This window comes from Passer domesticus, chromosome Z (assembly GCF_036417665.1).
Source record: "Passer domesticus isolate bPasDom1 chromosome Z, bPasDom1.hap1, whole genome shotgun sequence".
NCBI classification, from domain to species: Eukaryota; Metazoa; Chordata; class Aves; order Passeriformes; family Passeridae; genus Passer; species Passer domesticus.
This window is the reverse complement of record NC_087512.1, coordinates 50,251,348-50,271,639: the sequence shown is the minus strand read 5'-3', so window position 1 is coordinate 50,271,639 and position 20,292 is coordinate 50,251,348. Positions and strand designations below refer to the sequence as shown.

General features: G+C 39.4%; 1 protein-coding gene across 16 annotated transcripts in view; it reads left to right on the top strand.

Annotated features, from left to right (window-relative positions):
* The first annotated feature begins 2,491 nt into the window (after window positions 1-2,491).
* LOC135290285 (uncharacterized) overlaps window positions 2,492-20,292 on the top strand; it is a 68,169-nt gene continuing 50,368 nt past the window's right edge. For 4 of the 16 annotated variants that reach the window (XM_064404205.1, XM_064404199.1, XM_064404198.1 and 1 more), the window contains exon 1: window positions 19,921-20,180. The gene's annotated coding sequence lies outside the window, so the exon portion shown is untranslated. Of the gene's footprint in view, window positions 2,682-2,910; window positions 3,011-6,553; window positions 6,693-19,917; window positions 20,181-20,292 lie in introns of those variants that run through there. The other 12 variants (XM_064404211.1, XM_064404209.1, XM_064404195.1 and 9 more) reach the window with 10 other exon arrangements.

Here is a 20,292-nt window from a genome sequence, read left to right as displayed (position 1 = left end):
GCCTGATTCAGCAGGGTTGGCTCCAAAGTGCCACACACCATTAGTGACTGCCTTAAGTGGCATATGAAGAACTCTGGAACAAAACTTTCCAAATACCTCAGGGCAAGGCCATTCCACAAGGATAGGTCAAACAGATATGAGAAGTATAACTGCAAACTAGTTTTTCAATTCTCATGAAAGAGTCCTTCTGGCTACTGAGTTATTTTTTCCTAGGAAGCTGCAAAAATAATGCAAGGAAAGTTCTTTGCTTTTGTAGCAACTTGCAGGACTTGGTTTCTTTATTTTCCATATTAGTCCTGAAGTTCAGTTTTGTAGGGTTACTCCATCCTTCTCTGATTTTATAAATCTGGTCTTTTGCTTCTAAAATATTTTTTTTAAATTCTTTTCTACTTGGGTGTTTTAATTTCTGAAAAAAAATTAAATTTGAATTAAAAATATTTAAGTCACTTAAGACAATTAATGCCTTCACACAATTAATTGAAGGCATGCACATTGATGTGCATCAGTGCATGATTTTTACCATGTAAAAGTGCAATAGATTTTGCATTGTGTATCACCAAAAATTTTGTCTGCATTTGCTAAGCACTTTGCCTGTAAGCAACATATGTGTTGTCATAAATAGAACAACGCTAATGACTTAGAAATAAAGAATGTAATTGCTGCTGTACATCCATGTGAAAATCAGAGAATCTGAACGATAAAAATGTAACATCTCAGCATCTTTGCTGTATGGCTGTCAGTTGAAGAATTTTAAATCTTGTTGCTGTACACAGAAAAGAGCGAAATCTTATCAATTTTGTTGCCTTTGCTGTATCTCTTTTTTCTGCCTGCAGATACCTGGTTGACAAGAATCTTCCCTGTCCCAGCACCTTAAGGTAGCTCTAAATTCAATAAAAATGCAAGGAGAACATAAATTCTTTAATCTTACATATCTCTTAATAGAAATGAGAAAAAGCAAGTTAACCAATGAATCATTGCAGATTTCTATGGGAAAAAGGCATTTGAGGCAAACAGATATTTGCTAAAGTTTTCTGTGAAAACTGTGTCTTGTAGGAAATACCTCTATTGAGCTAGGAAATGGAGTGAGACATGGCATGAGAATAATTGCAAGGAATTCTAGTGGACTCATTTGCTGCTATTTCATGCAACCCTTTCTCCCAATTTAAACTTGGTCACTGGTTTCATATTAGCTTCTGAAAGTATTGTCCTATATATGACTTAGAAATTGGCATATGCAATGTGTCTAGATGCACTTCAAAACTGGGATAATTTTTGTTTGCCAGAGAAAATGTTCCTGTATGAAGCGCTGAATTACTAGTAATTTCCGAGTACCTTTTCCTCTTTTCTTCTTTTTTCCTTTCTCTTTTCTTTGCCATGAGCCAAGTCCATCTCTGATGTCACAAGGTTTAATCAATAGAGTTATTTAGCATGCTGTTCTGAATTAGTCCCTGATAAGCTTAGATCCTGCTGTGTCCAGCTCTTCATGGGTTTCCTGTGCTGTCCTTGTCAAGGTAATTGCCAGGCTTGACCACATGTGAAAAGGATGACTTGCCCTCACAGATATGCCAGAGCAGCAGTTCAGCACTGATTGAATTTGTCATGGTCTGGTGTTTGGTGTGTTCCTGGCTGCTCTCCTCAGAACTGGAAAGTAAAAAATTTATTGAGAAGAAGAGTTAAAACTGACTGAAATATTACATCAGGTCAGGACAGGGCTGCCTGCTGTGAGAGGTTGAAGACCAGGTCAGTGTAGGTAGATTTTTGCTGAGGTAGATATTAAATAAGGCATTTCTGAATATTACCAGGAAGTCAAACCTTTCCAGGGGAGAAAGAACAGTCCTTTCTTTCAGATTATGTTGATTTACTAGGTAAATTCTCATCACAATGCAGAAGTCTTCAAGGACTCTAAGAGAAGATTTCTCACATATTTGCAGTAGCAAATTAAGAGGTTTCTTCCTTCAGATCTCTCCTCTGTCCTCCTCCAGAGACCACCACTTTCAGACCAAAACCAGTAAAGAGTACTGGAATATCAGTAATCTCAGATGGCTTGGCAAAGAGAAAACTGAGGATTTTAACCTAGGAAGTCTGTGGTGTAGCGAGGGTATAATTGCAATTGTTTTTAGAGTGTCCAGGTGGAAAATTTTGTGGGGTTGGTGTTTTTTTTTTTTTGTTTGTTTTTTTGTTTGTTTGTTTTTTGTTTTTGTTTTTGTTTTGTTTTGGGGTTTTTTTTGTGAGATATTGTTTCACTCAGCTAAAAAGAGCAAAACAAAATATTTAGACATTAGCATCTTTATCTTTCACCATAGCTATGTGGCCTTTCTGGGAGCAATTTCAGGAGGATATGTTGAGCCTGAGTGCAAGGGGAGTTTCAAGGGCAATGATTTAGGTGGGATGAGAATGTATGTCTTCTGTCACAGTGGAAAGCTCAGGGTAGTTTCTTCTTGTACAGTTTTACTCCACTAATTCCCTTGAAAACTGTGATTGCAGACCTGGCCTTGGGCTTAACCAATGCCAGCAGAAATCTGTGTCCCCTACCAGCACCCAGGGTGATGGATGTGCTGCAGCAGGATCAGCTGATGTGAGGGAGTAGTGTCTCCCTGCACACCAACACCTCTGCTACAGTATAGCACTTGGATATTTACTCCCCCTGTTTTTCTTACAGTTAGTTAATTTTAGGCTGAATGGTGAGTATTTTAACCCTTTTTATGCAGAGAAATTAACTGTCAATCATATAAAGAAGTAATGCATCTAGGTTGAAATAAAATATTCCTAATCTAATCAAAATCCTAGTGATGTAGAGATTATTCCTAGGGTGTTTTACTTTACCTAGTTTAATTGGTGAAAGGTATTTGTGCACAGCAGAACCCACTAAAAGAACTCAAAAGTCACTGGACCATTTTTTATCACTTCTAGGAGCTGTTATCCTGACCCAGCATCTTGAGAATGTTTTTACTAAAGAAGTTTGTGGAGTTGAAGCATCAGGTGTACCTAATCCATGGAGGACTTGCAGAGGGTATGTAATGAGACACATACTTAATTTGTGCCCCATTCACCATTAACACATAGCCAATGGAGCTAATCAAAATTACACTTTCTGAAGAACACCTTCATTCTTCAGCATCTTTTTTTTTTTTTTTTCAGTATTCACCTACTTATAACAACACAAGCAAAGTTCTCTGTGCCATTAGAATTTAAATTCTGGTAATAAGTAGGTACTTTCAGAAAACAAAAAGATTGCCTAGGCTGATGAGAAATGCAGCAGGTGAAACTGTATTTACCGGGGCACATATTTAGCTCTAATCCTGCTGTCTGGTTCTTTAAAAATCCAGGGCAGTGGAGGGCAGTGGATAGCAAGAGCCTTACAGAGTGGGACCATCCTTCTGAGCTCTGGAAATCTTAGCAGGGCTGTCAGAAATCTCCAGCATCCACCCAAGTCCACGCCTCACTGTTACAAAGGCTGCATCACCTATGAGCTGTTGTTTCTTTCCAAAAATTTTCCCCAATCTTCCCAAATCTTCTCTACATATATTTCTGAATTCTACACATAAACCTGAATTCATGACTGATTAATTCATTTGCCACCAAGGCTGCCCATGTAAGCGAATATCCCTATCCAGAATATAGATATGTTGGACTGAAGCCATTAGCAGCTATTTAAAGATTAGGCGTTTTCAGAAAATAACTCAGTAGTTGGAGGCTTTGTGTTTTTGAAAGTCTGGCTCTTCCCTTTCCCAGCCCATTGTTTCGAGCAATTCTGCTGTCTTCTTACGTGCAGTATGAATTCTGGACTTTGAGAATGCTTGGGATAAAATTTTAAATTTATGAGCATTACGTACATGATGTGATGGCTTTGAGATACTGCTATCAAAACCAAAATCTTACTCTGTGTGGCCCTGTTTAGAAACAGGGAAGCAGATCTAAACAAAGAACACATAAGAGATTTTTGATGTTATGTGTTAGAATTAACACAGTATGTGCCAGACAATGTGAACATTAAGCAGGTTCCATTTCTTCAGTAAAGACTGAAAATTATGTAATTTTCAAGAAACAGTTAGTATTTTGCTGAATGCTAGCAGGTATCTAAATTTTTGTGGCATTGAATGGCTTCTGTGAATGTGATGGCCCAATTGAAATTATCAGAATGTGTAATTCTGCAAAGGTGCTGTGAACTTCATATCAGAGTATTCATGGACAGATATCAGACATAAAGAAGAATGGAGATGTCCACAAATATAATGATAAACCTTACTTATAGATTTCAGCAGTAAAAATATTCTACTTTTTGTTCCTCATTTGAAAAAAATCAAATCTGTCCATTTCTCTGTGACTTTGGTCTTTCATTCCTTTACAGCCAGAATAAGGGGCAACCTACTAATCCCTGCACAGAAATCAGGAATACAACTTTTACTTGGAAAAGTGTCTGAAGGAAGCTCACACTCCAGGTCTTGCATATTGATAGATATTGACAATTAGTTTTGAGCAGCTGGTGGCTTTACTAAAACACACTGCCACTTCCCACTGCTTTACAGAACAGAACAGGAGTGGGCTGAGCCTGCTGCTGAAGGGATGGGAGTGGAGTTACCCCCAGCATTTGCACCCTTTCAGCTGCTTCCTGCTCCCTGAATACGTGCTGTTACAGATGCAGGTTCTCAGCACTCATTTTATCTGGAATAACGTTGGTTTTCTTCCCAGGGTCTGGTGTGGGCTGTGTTTTGGATTTGTGCTGAACACAGCATGGAAAACATGGGAATGTTTTTGTTATTGCGCAGAAGTGTTTACACAGTGCCAGGGCCTCTGCTGTTTCTCATGTTGTCCCTTCAGACAGGAGGCTGGGGGTGAACAAGATGCTGGGGAAAACAGCTGTGATACCTGATCCCAGCTGAAAAAAAGAGATATTCTAGAAGGCATCATGCTCAGCATGGAGTGCTGTGGGGAGAAGAAGGAAGGGGTTTATATTCAGAGAGGCAGCATTTGTCTTCCCAAGTTCCTGTTACCAGAGCCCTGGTTTCCTGGTGGTGACTGAGAATCTGCCTGTCCATACAGAGTGGTGAATGAATTCCTTGCCCTGCTTTGCTTGTGTACACAGCTTTTGCTGTACTTATTTAACTGTTTTTATCTCAGCCCATGATTTTTCTCACTTTCACCCTTCCAATTCTCTGCCCACAACCCCCATTGGCATGGAGGAGTGAGTGAGCTGGAGTTGAGTTGTCATGTAGGGTGAAATCAGATAATTTCTGAACTTGCCCCACAGGCAATGCAAAGCTTCATAAATCTCTTCTGGGTGTCCCTCAGAACCTAAACAGATGCTTTGAAAGGCTCTAGGCCACAGTGGAAAAGACTTTCCTCAGGCATTCAAAAGGAATTGTAGAATTGCTTGAGGGAGTGGTGATCACAAAGCTGCATCTGGAGGTCTCTCTTCACAGGAGGTCATGGACTGGGATGAGGAGCTTGAGGATCTGGAATTTATGCAAAGCAATTAATTTTATTTTACATATTTTATAACCTCTTTCTGAAAATAGTCCTGATTCCCTTAGACTGCTTTGTGATGCCGTGTCAGAGTAGTCTGGTTATCATGAAATACTGAGGTGTTTAGCTTGCAGGATGTCCAGCACATTCAAATTTTATTATCTTCATTTTAGAGGTGAGGCATACCAGGATCAAAACTGGAGAGTATTAAAAATAGATTCTTGGTCAGTCAAGGTTATGAGCCAAAATGTGAGGCAACATCCATCAGTTCACAAAAAAACCCCAAACAAACCCACAAACACAAATAAAAAAAGACAAAAAGGAGAAAACCCAATGTAAATTTGACAGCTTTTTTCACATTGAATCCATTTGTGTCACAGTTTTGTGATAACCTGTAGTGTTGACCTCTGCAGCAAATGAAAGTGACTCTGCATTTATCTTTATGTAACATTGCTACTATTCCTAATTTTGGAAAGCCAGTTAGTGATTGCACAGAAGCTGACATGGAAGAGTTTATACAAAAATGATGATCTTTTGATTAAAACCAGAATAACTTCCATACATGGAGGGGGTATAAATTAACACTCTGACACTTCATAGCCCATATCTGACAGTGCAAGCTTCACTGGTAATCAAAGAATGTGTGTCCCCCCTGAGCTGTACTACGTAATGATTCAAATCTGGGTAAAACACTAGATAGCCATATTGGAGCAAAGTTGTGTAAAAAACCAAACAAACAAAGGAAAAAACCCAACAACCCAAACCCAAAAGAAAAAACAATAAACAATTGCACAAACAACCCCAAAAACAACAACAAAAAAACCCAACCAACAAAAAATCAAAAGACCAGAACAAACTTTCAAGAAGAATCCCTAACATACAAATTTCTGATGCTTTTTATTACAGGACTAGATGCTCCCATATAGTTGTCAGTAGATAAGAACATTTTCAAGGATACACCACACACACTGCACTTCAGGGAATCAGAAAAGGATGAATGCTAACCATTTCCAAGATATAATTTCAGTCAAAAAAATAAAAAAGCATTTTGTGTACAGCCTCCACAACAGTAATGTGTTTGTTTTTTCAGTGTTCTTTAGATGTACTCCAGCTACAAGCAGTGCCATAAACACAGAGGTTGCAAAACAGAAAGAGCCAAACTTGGGGAAGGGTTTTTGTGTCCAGTCAGGATCTGTCATAGCAAACGGATGTTGGAGACAGGCATACAGGTGGGTATCACTGCCCTTTGTCTCATAACTTCTTTTACTGCAGTAGTACAGTTTAGTCTTGGGGATCTTTTATGTATAAATGCATGTGAGAGACAACTGCTCACTTTGAAAATTTAAAAAGGTTTATTAAACTTTAATAAAAATACAACAAAGGACTACATAAGGAAAAAGCTGCAGTGCTGGGAACTGCCCCCCATAGATACCATGTGGATGGTTCATCTTCAAGATGGACGCTCAGTCTTTTATACCCCTGGGGGGGGTTGCATCAGCCAGCCCTGGCCCCTGCCTAAGTCCATCAGTCAGTTCTTCTTTGCCATTTATTGGTGGAGACTGCTTTCTTCTAACCTGACTGGAGATCAGGTGTTGCCATGCCACACCCCCCAAGCACCAAGCTTTTCCATTCCCAGCTGCCCCATGCAAGGGACACAAGTGCACACCTTCTTTCTACCTGTCCTAGACAACCCAGGCTGCCTGATGGCAACAATACGGGGAGGGGAAAGGGAACCATGGGGAGAACAGAGGATATCTCAACTACACTAACATAACTATACATCAATAAAGCTTCTCTTAGTATTCACGCAATATTCATCATTTAATTGGGAAAGCAAATAATCTCATTATCTGCATTAACATGCAGATAGGAATAATATAGGACAAGCACAACTGACCATTTTCGACAGCCAGCGATGGCACACAAGCTGAGAGGAGGTTCTGTTTAAGCAGTCAGCAGCCTCTTAAAACAGCAAAGTTGACATTTCTGTGCTCAGCTAGGATGACTCCTGTTAGAAGCTGAAAGTGGAACATAACATAATCCATTATGGATGGATGTTTGAGAAAAGAGTTGTTCTCGGCATAGATATACTTTGTACCAAGCAATCTTGGGAGGCTCTTGCATCTAGAGGGATGACTGACTGCAGAAGACAGGCACCAAGCCTGTGGCAGCGTAACAGAAGTATTAACTGAAAGGCATCACACTAACCTTGTTTTTTTGAAGGGCATAAAAGATAAGGTCAAATAGAAAAAACAAAAACAAAAACAAAAAAACAAACAAAAAAAAAAACAAAAAAAAAACAAACCAACAAAACCAACAAAACAAACAAACAAACAAAAACCAAAAAAAAACCAGAGAGAAGAAAACAGAAATGAGCAAAGGTTCAAACAATGGAATGAAAAACAACCTCAGTTTACCATTAAATGCTCTTTTTCAAAGAAAACCAAAAAGAGACAGTAGTCAGACCTGCCAGTCTTTGGAGTCAGAACTTTGTTCCTGGAAAGGCATATTCCCTATGGAGGGGAGGTGCAGACCCTCTCCCACCACGGGGTTATAGGACCCCAGGCGTGCACTCTTCCTACTGGAATAGCACCTCAGGTAGTTGTATTCTCTCTCAAACCCTTAATACACTGTACCACACCACGACTTTACAGATTGCTCTGAGGAAAATAAGTGAGGAGCAAAGGGAATTTTGTCAAACTTTCCATACACATATTCCCAAGTCAACTGCAACTGCAAGCAAGAGAGAAAGCAGAAATAGAAATACCATTCTCTTTCCTGCCACAAGTTTTCCTTTTTGTCTCCCCTGTCCTTATCCTGGTATTGGATGTGGGGCTGAGAAGAAGGTTGCTGTTCTTAGAAGTGGATGTTTTTGATCTCAAGCAGATAAGGTAACAGAAATAGCCTAAGGCTGCTACTTTATTGGACAATGGGCTGAGACAACGAGACACATTATGGGCTGTCTAGAGATGGTCGTCCCATTAGTGCAGGAACCAGCAGAAGCTTGGAAGTTTTTTTTTGGAGATCTACAGCCTTTCCTCAAGAAGAAAGGGAGCTGCTGTTGCAGGCAGCCATTTGGGAGTGCAATACGTATTTACTCTGAAGCAAGACTGTTACCCAGAGCATTTCAAAATTAGCATGTTTTAAGGCAAGTTAGGGATCTGTTCCAAAAGATCAATAAATAATTTGTAACAGAAAGGTTAGAGTAATCTCATTTTGGGTGTTTAGTGTTGTGTTTACTGACAGCACAGATTTAGCTTGCTTATCTAGGCAGTATATAAATAGGTGTTAGGTTACACACACAAATCTTTTTATAATGAAAAAGTTTTAGAATAGAGGAAGAAAATCTAAAACTGCATATGTGATTTTCCTTGAACTGCAGGAACTCATGCACTCCATGCTGAGGCACCGAAATCAAACTCTTCTCTCTTACCTTTTTATCTCTGTATCAATCTTGTCACAAAGGTATCTGCAGCTTAATGAGTGTCAGAGTTAAGGCCGCAGGCAAGGAAAACAAGTTTTGCATAAAAATATTGTTTTATGTCCTAGTTAATTTCTAGGTGTACGAAACTAGTCATGAGCCAGTCACTTCTACATTAGCTAAGAAAAGAATTTATATTTGGCTCTTCTGACTATTCCTGATGCTCTACAGAGAAGGAGCATGATTAACATTTTGCGTTATCAAGTCCAAATGCTGTTTGTTGTTAGTATTGGACCACCACCTTCCTCCTCCTCCACCAAAGGTGTCAAAGGCGTTGTAGTCAGTTTACTGCTGAAAAATTTCTTTAATTGATCAAACTAGCTCTTGGTGGTGGTGATGGAGGTGGTGGAGCAGAAATTATTTCTTATGCCAAATTTGGCAAAACTTTCATTAGCAAGCAAAGAATATCAGCCACTCAATTATCCAAGTACAATCCATATACAGGCATGTTATAAATAAAAAATGCGAATTAGCCAATTTTAATAAAAATATGAAAAATAAAATTTATTTCACGACCATAAAAACAGTCTCGACAGCCACCACCGAAACGGCCAGCGTATCACCCCCGGGAAGTGATACGGGTGAATGTGAGGAAAGGACCAACTGTTACCTAGACCTCCCCATCCACACCTACTGCTTGCAAGGTAGCAGTTTTTATACAGTTTATTTGGCCTGCGGCAGAAAGTCTTTGTTTCCTTCTGAGTTCTTCATATTCAAGGTGGTTTCTTTCTCTGGACAAAGCCTCGTCTGGGGGTAGAATGGTCCATTTCCCTGGTTCCCGGAATCTGGCATTCAGATTCCATGTGTTGATGGTTCTGATCCCCACAGATAGGCATCTTGTCTGGGCCATCAGCACCTGGTGTCTTTGGGCGTAGGTGCTGATGAATGCTTATCCCTGGTGCAGCTGGAGTTCCCTTTGGATGCAAATACTGAGATGGCCATCTGCTGCGGTTTTGAGGTCTTGTGATCCCGTCATCCTGTTGGATTTCTCAACCCAAAGGGAACGAAGGGATTTCCCCCCTCCCTTTTTCTCTCCCCAGTTTACTCTGTTCACATATATATTTTTATACACTATTTATCTCCACGAATTACTACTTATATTCCTAACAGGCAGATCTAGGAATTCCTGAAATTATTATCTCTTCTAGTTTAGCTGGAATCATGAGGCTTGAACTTCAAGAGTGTTTGAAAATCTTACATGGTTTCTTGCTTGGGAAGTTGCTGAAGCTGGGAGAAGGTTTCTCTTATGCTGTTCCCAACTTGTTTCATTTTCATCATGGAACTCTGGTGGGCTCCTGTTGAGAAACACTCAAAATTCAGCAAGGAGACATGTTTGTGTGAGCAAGTGTTCACCAGAAACAAACTGCAGCCCCAGGAGCAGGAACGCTGAGGGAGCCTGGTGCGCTGCCCTGAGAGGGGCAGGAAACTAAGGATGGAGAGGCACAAAGGTGTTGTGGCCATGCTCTGTTTAATACAATGGGAACCACGGCAAAGGAAGAACCCAGCTGGTGCTTGAAACCTGAACTTTGCTTTATTAACTTGAAAATACACATTGCTTTTCCACTTTTTTGGTGTCATTTGCTGCCCTGTCACATGTTAATGAAGGCAAACCTGCACATGCTTCACAGATGTGACCAAAGTCACTCAAACACTATCTGATCATGGAATGCCACTAGCTAGAACTTTATCTTTTATGACTCTTTCCTATGATTTGTGCCTCTGACAGGATCAGAGCACACTAAAACTAAGCATAATGAAGGGTGAAGTCAAGCTTAGTGAACAGAGTTTAGTTAGTCATTGGCTTCAGAAGGTTTCATGCTAACAGAGTAAGTGCATTTAACAACGGCAATTCAGAACCTGCATAATCTGTTGCTTCAGTAAGCCATACTACTCTTGAATCAGCAGTTGTGCAAGTCCTTACTGAGTGAAATCAGACTTACAGAGCCAAATTGGTCATAATCAGAAATGAAGCCATACCCAGCCTCTCTGATCTCTGAGTACCAGCTGGAATGCAATTGGGTTTATTTTCTGCCAAATTTCATCCTCTAGTGCAACAGAAAAAAAAAAAAAAAAAGTGTAGTCAGCAGGATTGCCATGAATGAACTGCTGCAAAAATATAACAGTCATAATTTTGAGAAGGAATAGAATGGGCCCAAAAATTTTGGGAAAATGAGCATAAAGTGGTATATAGAAAGTAGATAGAAAACTATAGAAATGTGTAAAAAGTTCAAAAAATATAACAGTGAAAGGATTATTTCCGCAGCATTAGAGACTAATTTTGTGAACAAAACAAATCAAAGTGTACTGTCTTCCCTCAAAAATTCGAGAGTTAGAATATACTGCTTTGAAATTCAAAAATTAAGTTTTGAAGACATTACTGACTTTTGAAAGAAAGTACTAAAAAACTCAGTACATGAGTAATTTCCTCATGAGTGAAACCCGAAACCTAAAAACAGGGAATAAGGAACTTGAAAAGGTATTGTCTGCAGCTGAAAACTGAGAAAAACAGCTGCAGGAAAAATTAGGCCTCTTACTGAACCTGTTGCCATTCTTGGTTTAGCTAAAGAAAGCCAAAGTGTGCAGACCCCAAAATACGGCACAGAGACATCTGGCATGGTGATGATAATGATGAGATGGAGGAAGGACCTGATTGCCCCAGTACCCATAATTTCCATCCCTATGAGGCTGAAGGAAGCTTTTGTAAACTCCCTTGTTGACACAAGGGCACAGATGCAGTAATTACTATAAAACAGCAGACAACCTAAATAAAAAGGCTGGTCACCAAAAAGTGAAAATTGCAGAAATTGATAGCATTTTAAAGAATGTTTCACTGCAAGCATGTCCTAATGGCTCCCTGATGATAAGAAATTAACCAGTGCTGAAATATTGGTTGGTGCCACTAAAACCTGTATTTTAGGGTATGATTTGTTGTATGACAAAACATGGAAATTCCTCAATGGTCAATCTAGAGTTTTTCTGGATGAGGTAGAGGAGAAACAAGATCTTTCTGTCTGGAATGACTGAGGTAAGATATGGGATCTTAATTAACAATTCTACTACACTTCATCAAACACAAGTCACATTCTAATATGAATATTTAGTATAACAGTTTGTTGCCTACAACACATGCTTAGCAGCAGCACCTTCACTACATTTGCAAAGCACTCCTTAACTTTGACAACCTTCTAACTATTCCCTGGGTATTTGCTTGCATAGTCAACCATTTGACCAAGAAAGAAGTAGAAATTTAGTTTTGCTTTAATCCAGTAAAGAGTTCCAGTGTAACTAACACACACTAGGAAGAAGGACACTGGTGTTTTGCAGATGTTGCATAATCCAATATCAAATGACTCACAGACCCAGTTAGCATCAAACTGGTTTAATCCAGGCACTCAGCCATGTTTCCAGAGGAGTTAATACAAAATACTCACTCAGACCCCCATCTTGATGCTCCTCTGATGTTATTAGCAGGGTGTCAAAACTGACAACAGCTTTCTGCCCACGCTTGCTTTTGGATCTGCACTATGCATAGAGTGGCAACTGATTTGGTGGCCTTTGCTTGTTCTCAACACCTTCTCCAGAACTTTCCATCACTTCAGTTATAGAAACCTTTGCTTCCATGCCTGGCAGGAGTTGTAATCCTCTCTGCATCAAAGGCACTAAGGATATAAAAAATTGGAATACTAATGTATGTAATTGATCAGAATGACTCACAGTTCCATACAGTTTCTAGGTCCATTACATCTTGTTCTATGGATAATATTTCAGAAGTGCATATTTCTACCCATCAGCCTTCCATCAATGCCTGGTGTGAAATGAATGTGGTCTGTTGCATTAGTTTTTCATTAAAATGCACTGCAAGATATCAATTCATGGAGTACCAATATTTGCCCAAGATAGTACATTTGGGCATGGAAAGATACCCAGACTTGGTGGAAGAACTGAAGCTGAAATTGACAAGGTAAATTTTCAATATTTGTGCATCCTACTATATTAATTGGTGCTTACTAGTGCAGACTGGTCAGCACAGGCACTATTTTCTAAAGTTTGAGTTTCACTGAACTGCAGTTCCAGGTGGTATGCTTCCATTAACCCAAGATTCAATGTCTCAACAGGATTCTTGGAGTATTTTACGAAAAGTCTATGCAGTTTGAGTTACCCCCACCTTTTCTGACAACTATACCTCTTTGTTCTCATTCTGATTGTCTGTTGTGTGTCTCAATCTTCTGCCTAAAGTTAGAGAGTGGCTTAATGGAAGCAATAACTTCCAAGGAGAGACATAAAATTTGTTTTGTTTTTGATAGCCCTCACACTTATTGTCAGCATGCTGCACAAAAAAAGAAAAGGGGATTTTGTACCCTGATTTCTGCTCTTCTCTACCCAGAACTGAATTAAGTTTAAGACTACCCTCTCTGTTGTAAGAAGTTGAAACCAATTCAATCAGACCTTATGGATGATTGATTCAGGCTAACTTAACAGAATTTGTATTGCCCAGTAGAGATAGATATCGATTGCTGCATATTTCTCCAGAAACTTATGGATAACAAGGAGAGGAGAGAAAGACTGTCTTCCATGATACTATTGTTCAAAGATACATAGTACTTGAAAAATTTTGTTGAAAGATAAAAGTGATGCAGCTGATCACTGATATATTCACCCTTCTAAAATCAGGAATGTCCCTTTAAAAAACTTCCCTCCTGCTCAGTAGAGAACAAGATGAAGTCAGGGAAGGGAAATGTTTCTAAACTTGTTGCCATTGGAAATTCACTTTATAGGCTGTTTGTGTTTCTTTACCACAGAATCTTGAAAGTCGTTGAAGGAGAGTAAAGTGAGCCAGTAAAGGCCCTCTCTGTGCTCTCACGTGGCCCTAAGCAAAGGAGCAGTACCTGCAAAATCTGTGGCAAAACATTTTAAGATGGATCTACGGCTTGTGCTCTTTCCAGAAGGAATCTGTCTCTTGCAGCTGGTAGGAAGAAATTAATGTGACACAGAGCAAGAGGCCCTGCTGTTTGTAGTGTAAGCCACGATGGGGCCATGCCATGTAAAAATTCAGGAAAGAGACACCCAAGTGCTTTCCAGATTATCCACGGATTAGTGGGCCCAGGGCTGACTAGGCCTTGCCCTTCTTAGTCAGAATATTGTCTGTCTTCCTAGTCCTTGCAGGACCTTTGTGATGCAGACTCACAGATAATCTTACAAAGTAACCAATTTGACACAATAAACCTGCTCATTTTCAATATGAACTTTCATAACCACAGCTTCACAGTGTGGTTTAGACGAAGTCTGGGAACGCTGATGACCACAGACTCACAAATAGTGCAGTTTATTGATTGCTATAACATAATCAGATTCAGAAATCACTATTCATGAGCACAGTGGTTACCATGGAGTAAAGTTTACCTGATAGGCATCCTAAGGGGGAGAGATGGGTACAGCCTGTCAGCTGAGTACAGAAGGGTGACACACCTCCGCTCTGAAATTACACTTATATTATTTCCTTTGAGGGTGAGGGAAAGGTAAAGTTGATGCCATTTCATGATCAGGGTTTGAGTGGCTTCAGTCATATGTGCAAAGCACTTACAGGTTTTACTTCATTAGAGTATGCAGAGAATGAAAAGCAATATGTATTTTTGAATTTATTTAGCAAAATTCAGCTTTTGGTCACTGTTTGAACCCTTCCTTGGCTTAGCTCCCACTGGCTGCATTCTATTAAACAGAGCATGACCACAGCATCTCTGTGGCACTCCATCCTTTGTTTCCTGCCTCTCTCAGGACAGCACACCAGGCTCCCTCAGTGTCCCTGCTCCTGGGGCTGCAGACTTCTCATTTCTGGTGAATTATTGCCCACACAAATGCTTCTCCTTGCAGTGCTTTGTCTTTCAGTGTTTCTCCGCAGACTGAAGTGGCACATGTACTTTTTCTGCCCCAAACTGTCAGCACTTAACAACAGCTACCCTTGAGATGGAGGTTTTTGACAGTTCTGGTTAGAGGCATCCTTCGGCCAGCTGAAGATCACAGCTTCTTTACTGTATGTGGGGCACAGTTGTGTTGGTCAAAATGGGTTTTTTATTCCTGACATATTCAAAAAAATGAAAGGCTGAAGAAGACAAAAGTGACAAGAACAATTGCCACTTCTCTCTGTCCCAGTTATGGTGAAATACTACTCTTACAGCTGCTACTGAGTATGTCTCTTGCTATCTTAACATTTACTGTTATTTACTGACTTTGGTACACTTGCTATCTTCTAGTCATTCCTGAGATTTAATTCCTTTAAGACATTCTTATCCTGAAACAAAAAGTTACATTTTTAACTAAAGTGTTTTGTAGCTGCTTTCTCATACTTGGACCCCTGTGTTTTATTTTCCCAACCAGATCAGTTAAGAACTAAGAGGCTCTAAAATTTTCAGTTTGAACATACAGAAGTCTTTATAGTTCTGATATTACATGTAATGATGGGTCTTATATATCTTTACGACATAGCAGTCATAAAACTAAAAGTCATCACAGTATTTGAGATGAGCTTTTAATTGTGCTCATAATTCACTGAAAATTCCTCACTAGCTAGCCAACATGTTGTTCAGGTCAAACATAAAATTTGTGTTTGCTAGCTGGGAGAACAGAGGTAGCTTAGGACTAAAGTTGTGTTTTATTTTGTTTCTCCTAGCTAGATTTAAAATAAAAGAAAGCTGAAAGGTTTTAATTATAGGTTTATGAACTTAGCTGTACAGGTAACATCCCAGTGGATAATTCTGAAGCCCTATCAATCTCAGTAACCTCTCTGCTTCTCTGTCATTGCCAAGTGACCCTTCTCATGTTTTCTTCTAGAGCACATTAGGGAGACCACACCATATTCTTGGCAGGTCAGGACAAGCTTATGTCTTCAATCTGAGCATATTGCTTTTCAAAGTATTTTTTTTTTAACTCTAGCACTTACACCCTTCATTGTGTTGCCCATCCTAGTTTAAATAGCCTCCTTCCAAGATCACTAATTTTTAAGCAGACCTAAGTTCCTACACCTCCCTAGAATACTTAGGCATTCATACAAATGTACACAAACCTATCCTTAACATAGCCAGGAGAGTTTTTAATTAACTAGGACCAAATTATCTTCTTTTTCTCTTAATGGCTTCTTAAAGAATGATTTTCTGAATAGTGAGAGAACTTAGTCTTTCTGAGAGACCATTAAAGAAAAACTACATAAAAAGACAGATATTTGCAATGCCTAAATATTTCTTCTGCTGGACTGTAGAGGTCCTGCATTGTTTTGCTTTTTAAACTTTCCAGTACTACAGCTTACCTTTTACAGCTCCTCATTTAGTGTGAAACTGAAGGACATTTCCAGGGTAACTGAGTCTAACATTATGAATTTCCCAGAGGCATTCGTGTGGATGCCATTAACAGATGGTGATTCAAGACTGGAGCACTTGAGTAACCCAGCTGATCTTCAGGAAATAAGAAGAGGAGGGAGGATGGAAGGGTTTCTGGCCATCTCCATCCCAGGTGTCATCCTGTCACCTGCATCAGCTGTACTTGTGACCATGGCTAATAGAAGTCACCTTGTGTTTAGTCTCTAAGTGTCTTCACCATGAGAAAAGTTGTTGGTCAGAAAGGTGGCTGTGGGAAGTGGTCCCTGTGACTTGGGAGGTCAGTTTAGAAGGTGCCACTTTCTCAAAAGCACACAAAAACTTCACAGAAGCACAGAGAAACTGCGGGGAACACCAGTAAGCAAGAATGCAAGTGCTGTACTTCCAGGAAGTTATTGTATTAAAATTTTTGCCAGCTCAGACTGAACATGTTTTGTCAATTTAAAAGAATTCTTTACCAGTGGCAATTACTTAAATTCTTATTGCATACAAGCCTAGCTGAAAATCAACAAACAAAAAGGTTATCATATCTTAGTGTGCACAAACATACCTGAAACAGGATAGTGGGAAAGAACTTTGACCACAATTATATACATTTACCGCTAGGAAAACTTACTATTTTTAAAAACACCTTATTTCCTTCTTCTGTCCTTTTAGTATTTTTCTGTACTTCGACTTTCCTTCACATAGCCTACCCTATGTAAAGCAGATCTGCTCCTCTTATACATCAGATTATTGGACTCTTTACAGGGAATTGCAATCAAGACAGGCAGCATACATAAAAACCTCAGAAAGTACCAGATGGTTGCAAAATACACTGTTTTACCACTGTTCTTCTTTCCTTCTGAAACAAGAGGATTTGTTTGTGAGCAGCTGCATCTATTCCAGAATCTTCTTCCCTTTCTGGTACATTCTTTCCTTTTCCTGTATCACAGAGTAATTGAGGTGGGAAGGCAGCACTGCAGATCATCTGCTCAACCCTACAAACCAGAGAGAGTAGGAGCAGATTTCTCAGAGTCATGTCTGACTGGGTCTTGAACATCTCCAAGGATGGAAACTCTACAAACCCTGTTCCACTGTTTGTCTACTCTCCCTGTAAAAAAAAGGGTAGTTTTCTTTCTTTTTTTTCCTTAAAATTTAAAAATGGAATTTTCTGTATTTCAGTTCCCATCTATGATAGAATAACATTGATGAAAGCAGAAATGGGTACATCCTAAATGCAAGAATTAGAATCCTTTTTGTTAAATTATTAAAAAGAAAGCCACAAAACCTTTCTTCACATAAGTTTGATTTGCTTGCAGTTATTTATGCACAATGTTAGTTAGGAGACAGGCATTCCTTACCTACCAGGTAGTTAGAAGCATCTGGTTGAAAAAGCAAGTACTCAGGTGGACTGTCAGGAATTTGAATTAAAACTGTGACTTTTTCAGGGTGTAAGCACAAGCTTTTAGATAGGAAGATATTTAGTTTGTAATTTTTTAAGTTTTTCATTGAAATTCTGTGATTCCCGAGTTTTTTGGTTGTCCCCTTTTTTCCAGCATAAGGAGTAGTCTTTTTAAATTTTTATTTTATTGTTATGGGTTTTTTTCTTTTTCCATTTTCTTTCGTTTCCTTTTCTTCTCTCTTATGATTCTCTGGAGAAATTTGAGCAGCATATATTTGAAAGGCAGCTTTCATAAGGCAACAAAAGAGTTGTTCAAGAGTTTGAGCTGTTTAATAGGAAAAATATGTTTTATTTTTCCCTCTCCACAGGATTAGGAAAGAAGTACCATGCTACTCTCCTTTGTCTAGAAAAAGAGAACTGCATGGGCCCGTGTACTGCTGCACCGTCATGGGGAGCTGGGAACAGCTAAGAGCAGATAGGGATTGTTTTCTGCAGCTGGTATGCCTGCAGATAATCAGTCCTTGACTTCCTCAGTCCTCTCTGTTTATAGGAAAAGAAGAGGATGTGAGCTGCTTTAAGAGCAAATAGTGATATTTGCTTCCTGAAGAGCAAGGCCACAGATGTGGCCCTCAGAGGGTTCTGCAGTGTCCCACGAGGGGTGACTCCTCTGGTCCCCCCTGCTCCCCTCATTAGAGGAGTCAGTCAGGTTTTCACTGTCCATTGTAGAACACTTGCAAATTACAACATTTTTGAGACCTCTGTCTTTCTTTTTGGATGGGTTACAAGGGAGGCTGCAGAAAGTCAGCTGCATTTTCACACCAGAATCTTTCCTGGGACTAAGAATTACATTTGCATGCAGTTCACCTGTTTGAAAAGGATATAAGTCCTTGTTGTCATAACTATGTTTCTGTGTAGCCACAAGTCTTTTCTGCATAAATATCTTTTTTTTTTTTTTTCTCATTCCTCCTGTGCTGAGCTCGCACAGACACTGGGTGGGGGTGCCAATCTCCTCACAGGGTCTGCAGAATGTCAAGTGAACAGGCCTTCCTGACACCACTGAGGTACCAGTTTCAGTTCCTAAAATCTGGTTTTATGCCCCATTTTATCCAGGAACACTCTGTTTTCTTCTAACTGAGGATTCTTTTCTCACAGGAATTCAGGGATGAGACTGGTGTAAAAGGTGTTTTCCTTCTTAAATCTCAGTAGGGGATACTTTGCACCTCCTTTATTCCATGTCCTGCATATTTCTAATCAAAGTCACACGTTTGAAAACCCTTTTAAAAAGGAAGTTGGAAATGTGACTGTCTTTCTAGTTTGAGTATTTGGATGTCTTGTGTTTTGACAATCTACCAAGATACTATAGTTTGCTTAGCTAAAACGATGATAATCCTGGTTTTTGTTGAATCCTAGAAAACAGTGACTGCTACCTATCAACATACCTCACATTGATCTAAGCTGTCTGCCTTTTCTGAGGCATGAACAAAAATAACTGTGCTTTAAAATCTGTTAGTTTAACATGTTCCTAAATTATTTTAGTAATATAAGTTTGATAACTTTCCTGTAGAACTGTTAGTTATTATTGCATTTTCAAGTGACTGTTTTCTTTCATGCTTGGAACTTCTTTTGATATCTTTAGCCTAAAAACTTAAAACTATTTTATACTGTGCAAATTGTCCTTCCTTGGGGTAAATGTTGTATAAATTTACCCCTACTTTGAGAAAGACTTATTTTAAGGGTAAATGTCTTTAAGTAGGCTTGAATAGAATCAAGTAATTAAGCAAGAAAAAATTACTTAATCAAGTAATATTGAATGTCTTCGTTCATAATAGCTGGCAGATTGTGGTAAATTTTCAGACTTGCCCCAGAGTTGTCTTAATTTGGTGAAGAATTGATGAAGAATAGCATGAGATGGGACCTGTGCTTATCTTGCACCTGGCTTAGGCCTGAAGACAGAAACATATCTGGAGTGAAGTGAGTCCTCTCCGTTGATGTTGTTTCAGTGAGGCGCAGGACAACATCTGCATCTCTGCACCAGCCACTGGCCTCACTCCCCCTTCACTCTGAGAAACAAACCTTGTTATTAATCTGGTTTGTTAAGGAGATAATGAAAAAACTTACTGTTGAAGGTCAGAGAGCCTCTACTGCTGCCTCAGAGGGTGGAGGAGGAACCAAGTGTTTATTTTACCATTTGTATCAACTATAAATTCTGACCAAAACCAACTGAGGCTTGCATTTACATATTAGTTTTCACCCCTCTAAGAATGCAAAGGAAGAAAAAAAGAAAACATGCCTTACACGTATGACTATGGTCACCAACATCCCACCCTATAACAGGCGACTGTTCCACCCCTTTGGGAAGGGCAAAAAATATAGCATAAAAGAAGGGCGGTCTTGGTGGCAAAAAGGGAGGGGGGAAATATCTCTGCTTGCTTGGGATGGGTCCACAGCTTCTGCATCTTCTCCTCTTTTTCTGAACGGCCACTTTTGGGTAAGTTCTACACTTCCAGGCATGTTGGGGCAGATGTGGGAATGTTTATATATCTGTGTCTATAGATAGACTATATTATATATATATATTTTTTAATATATATGTATCTATA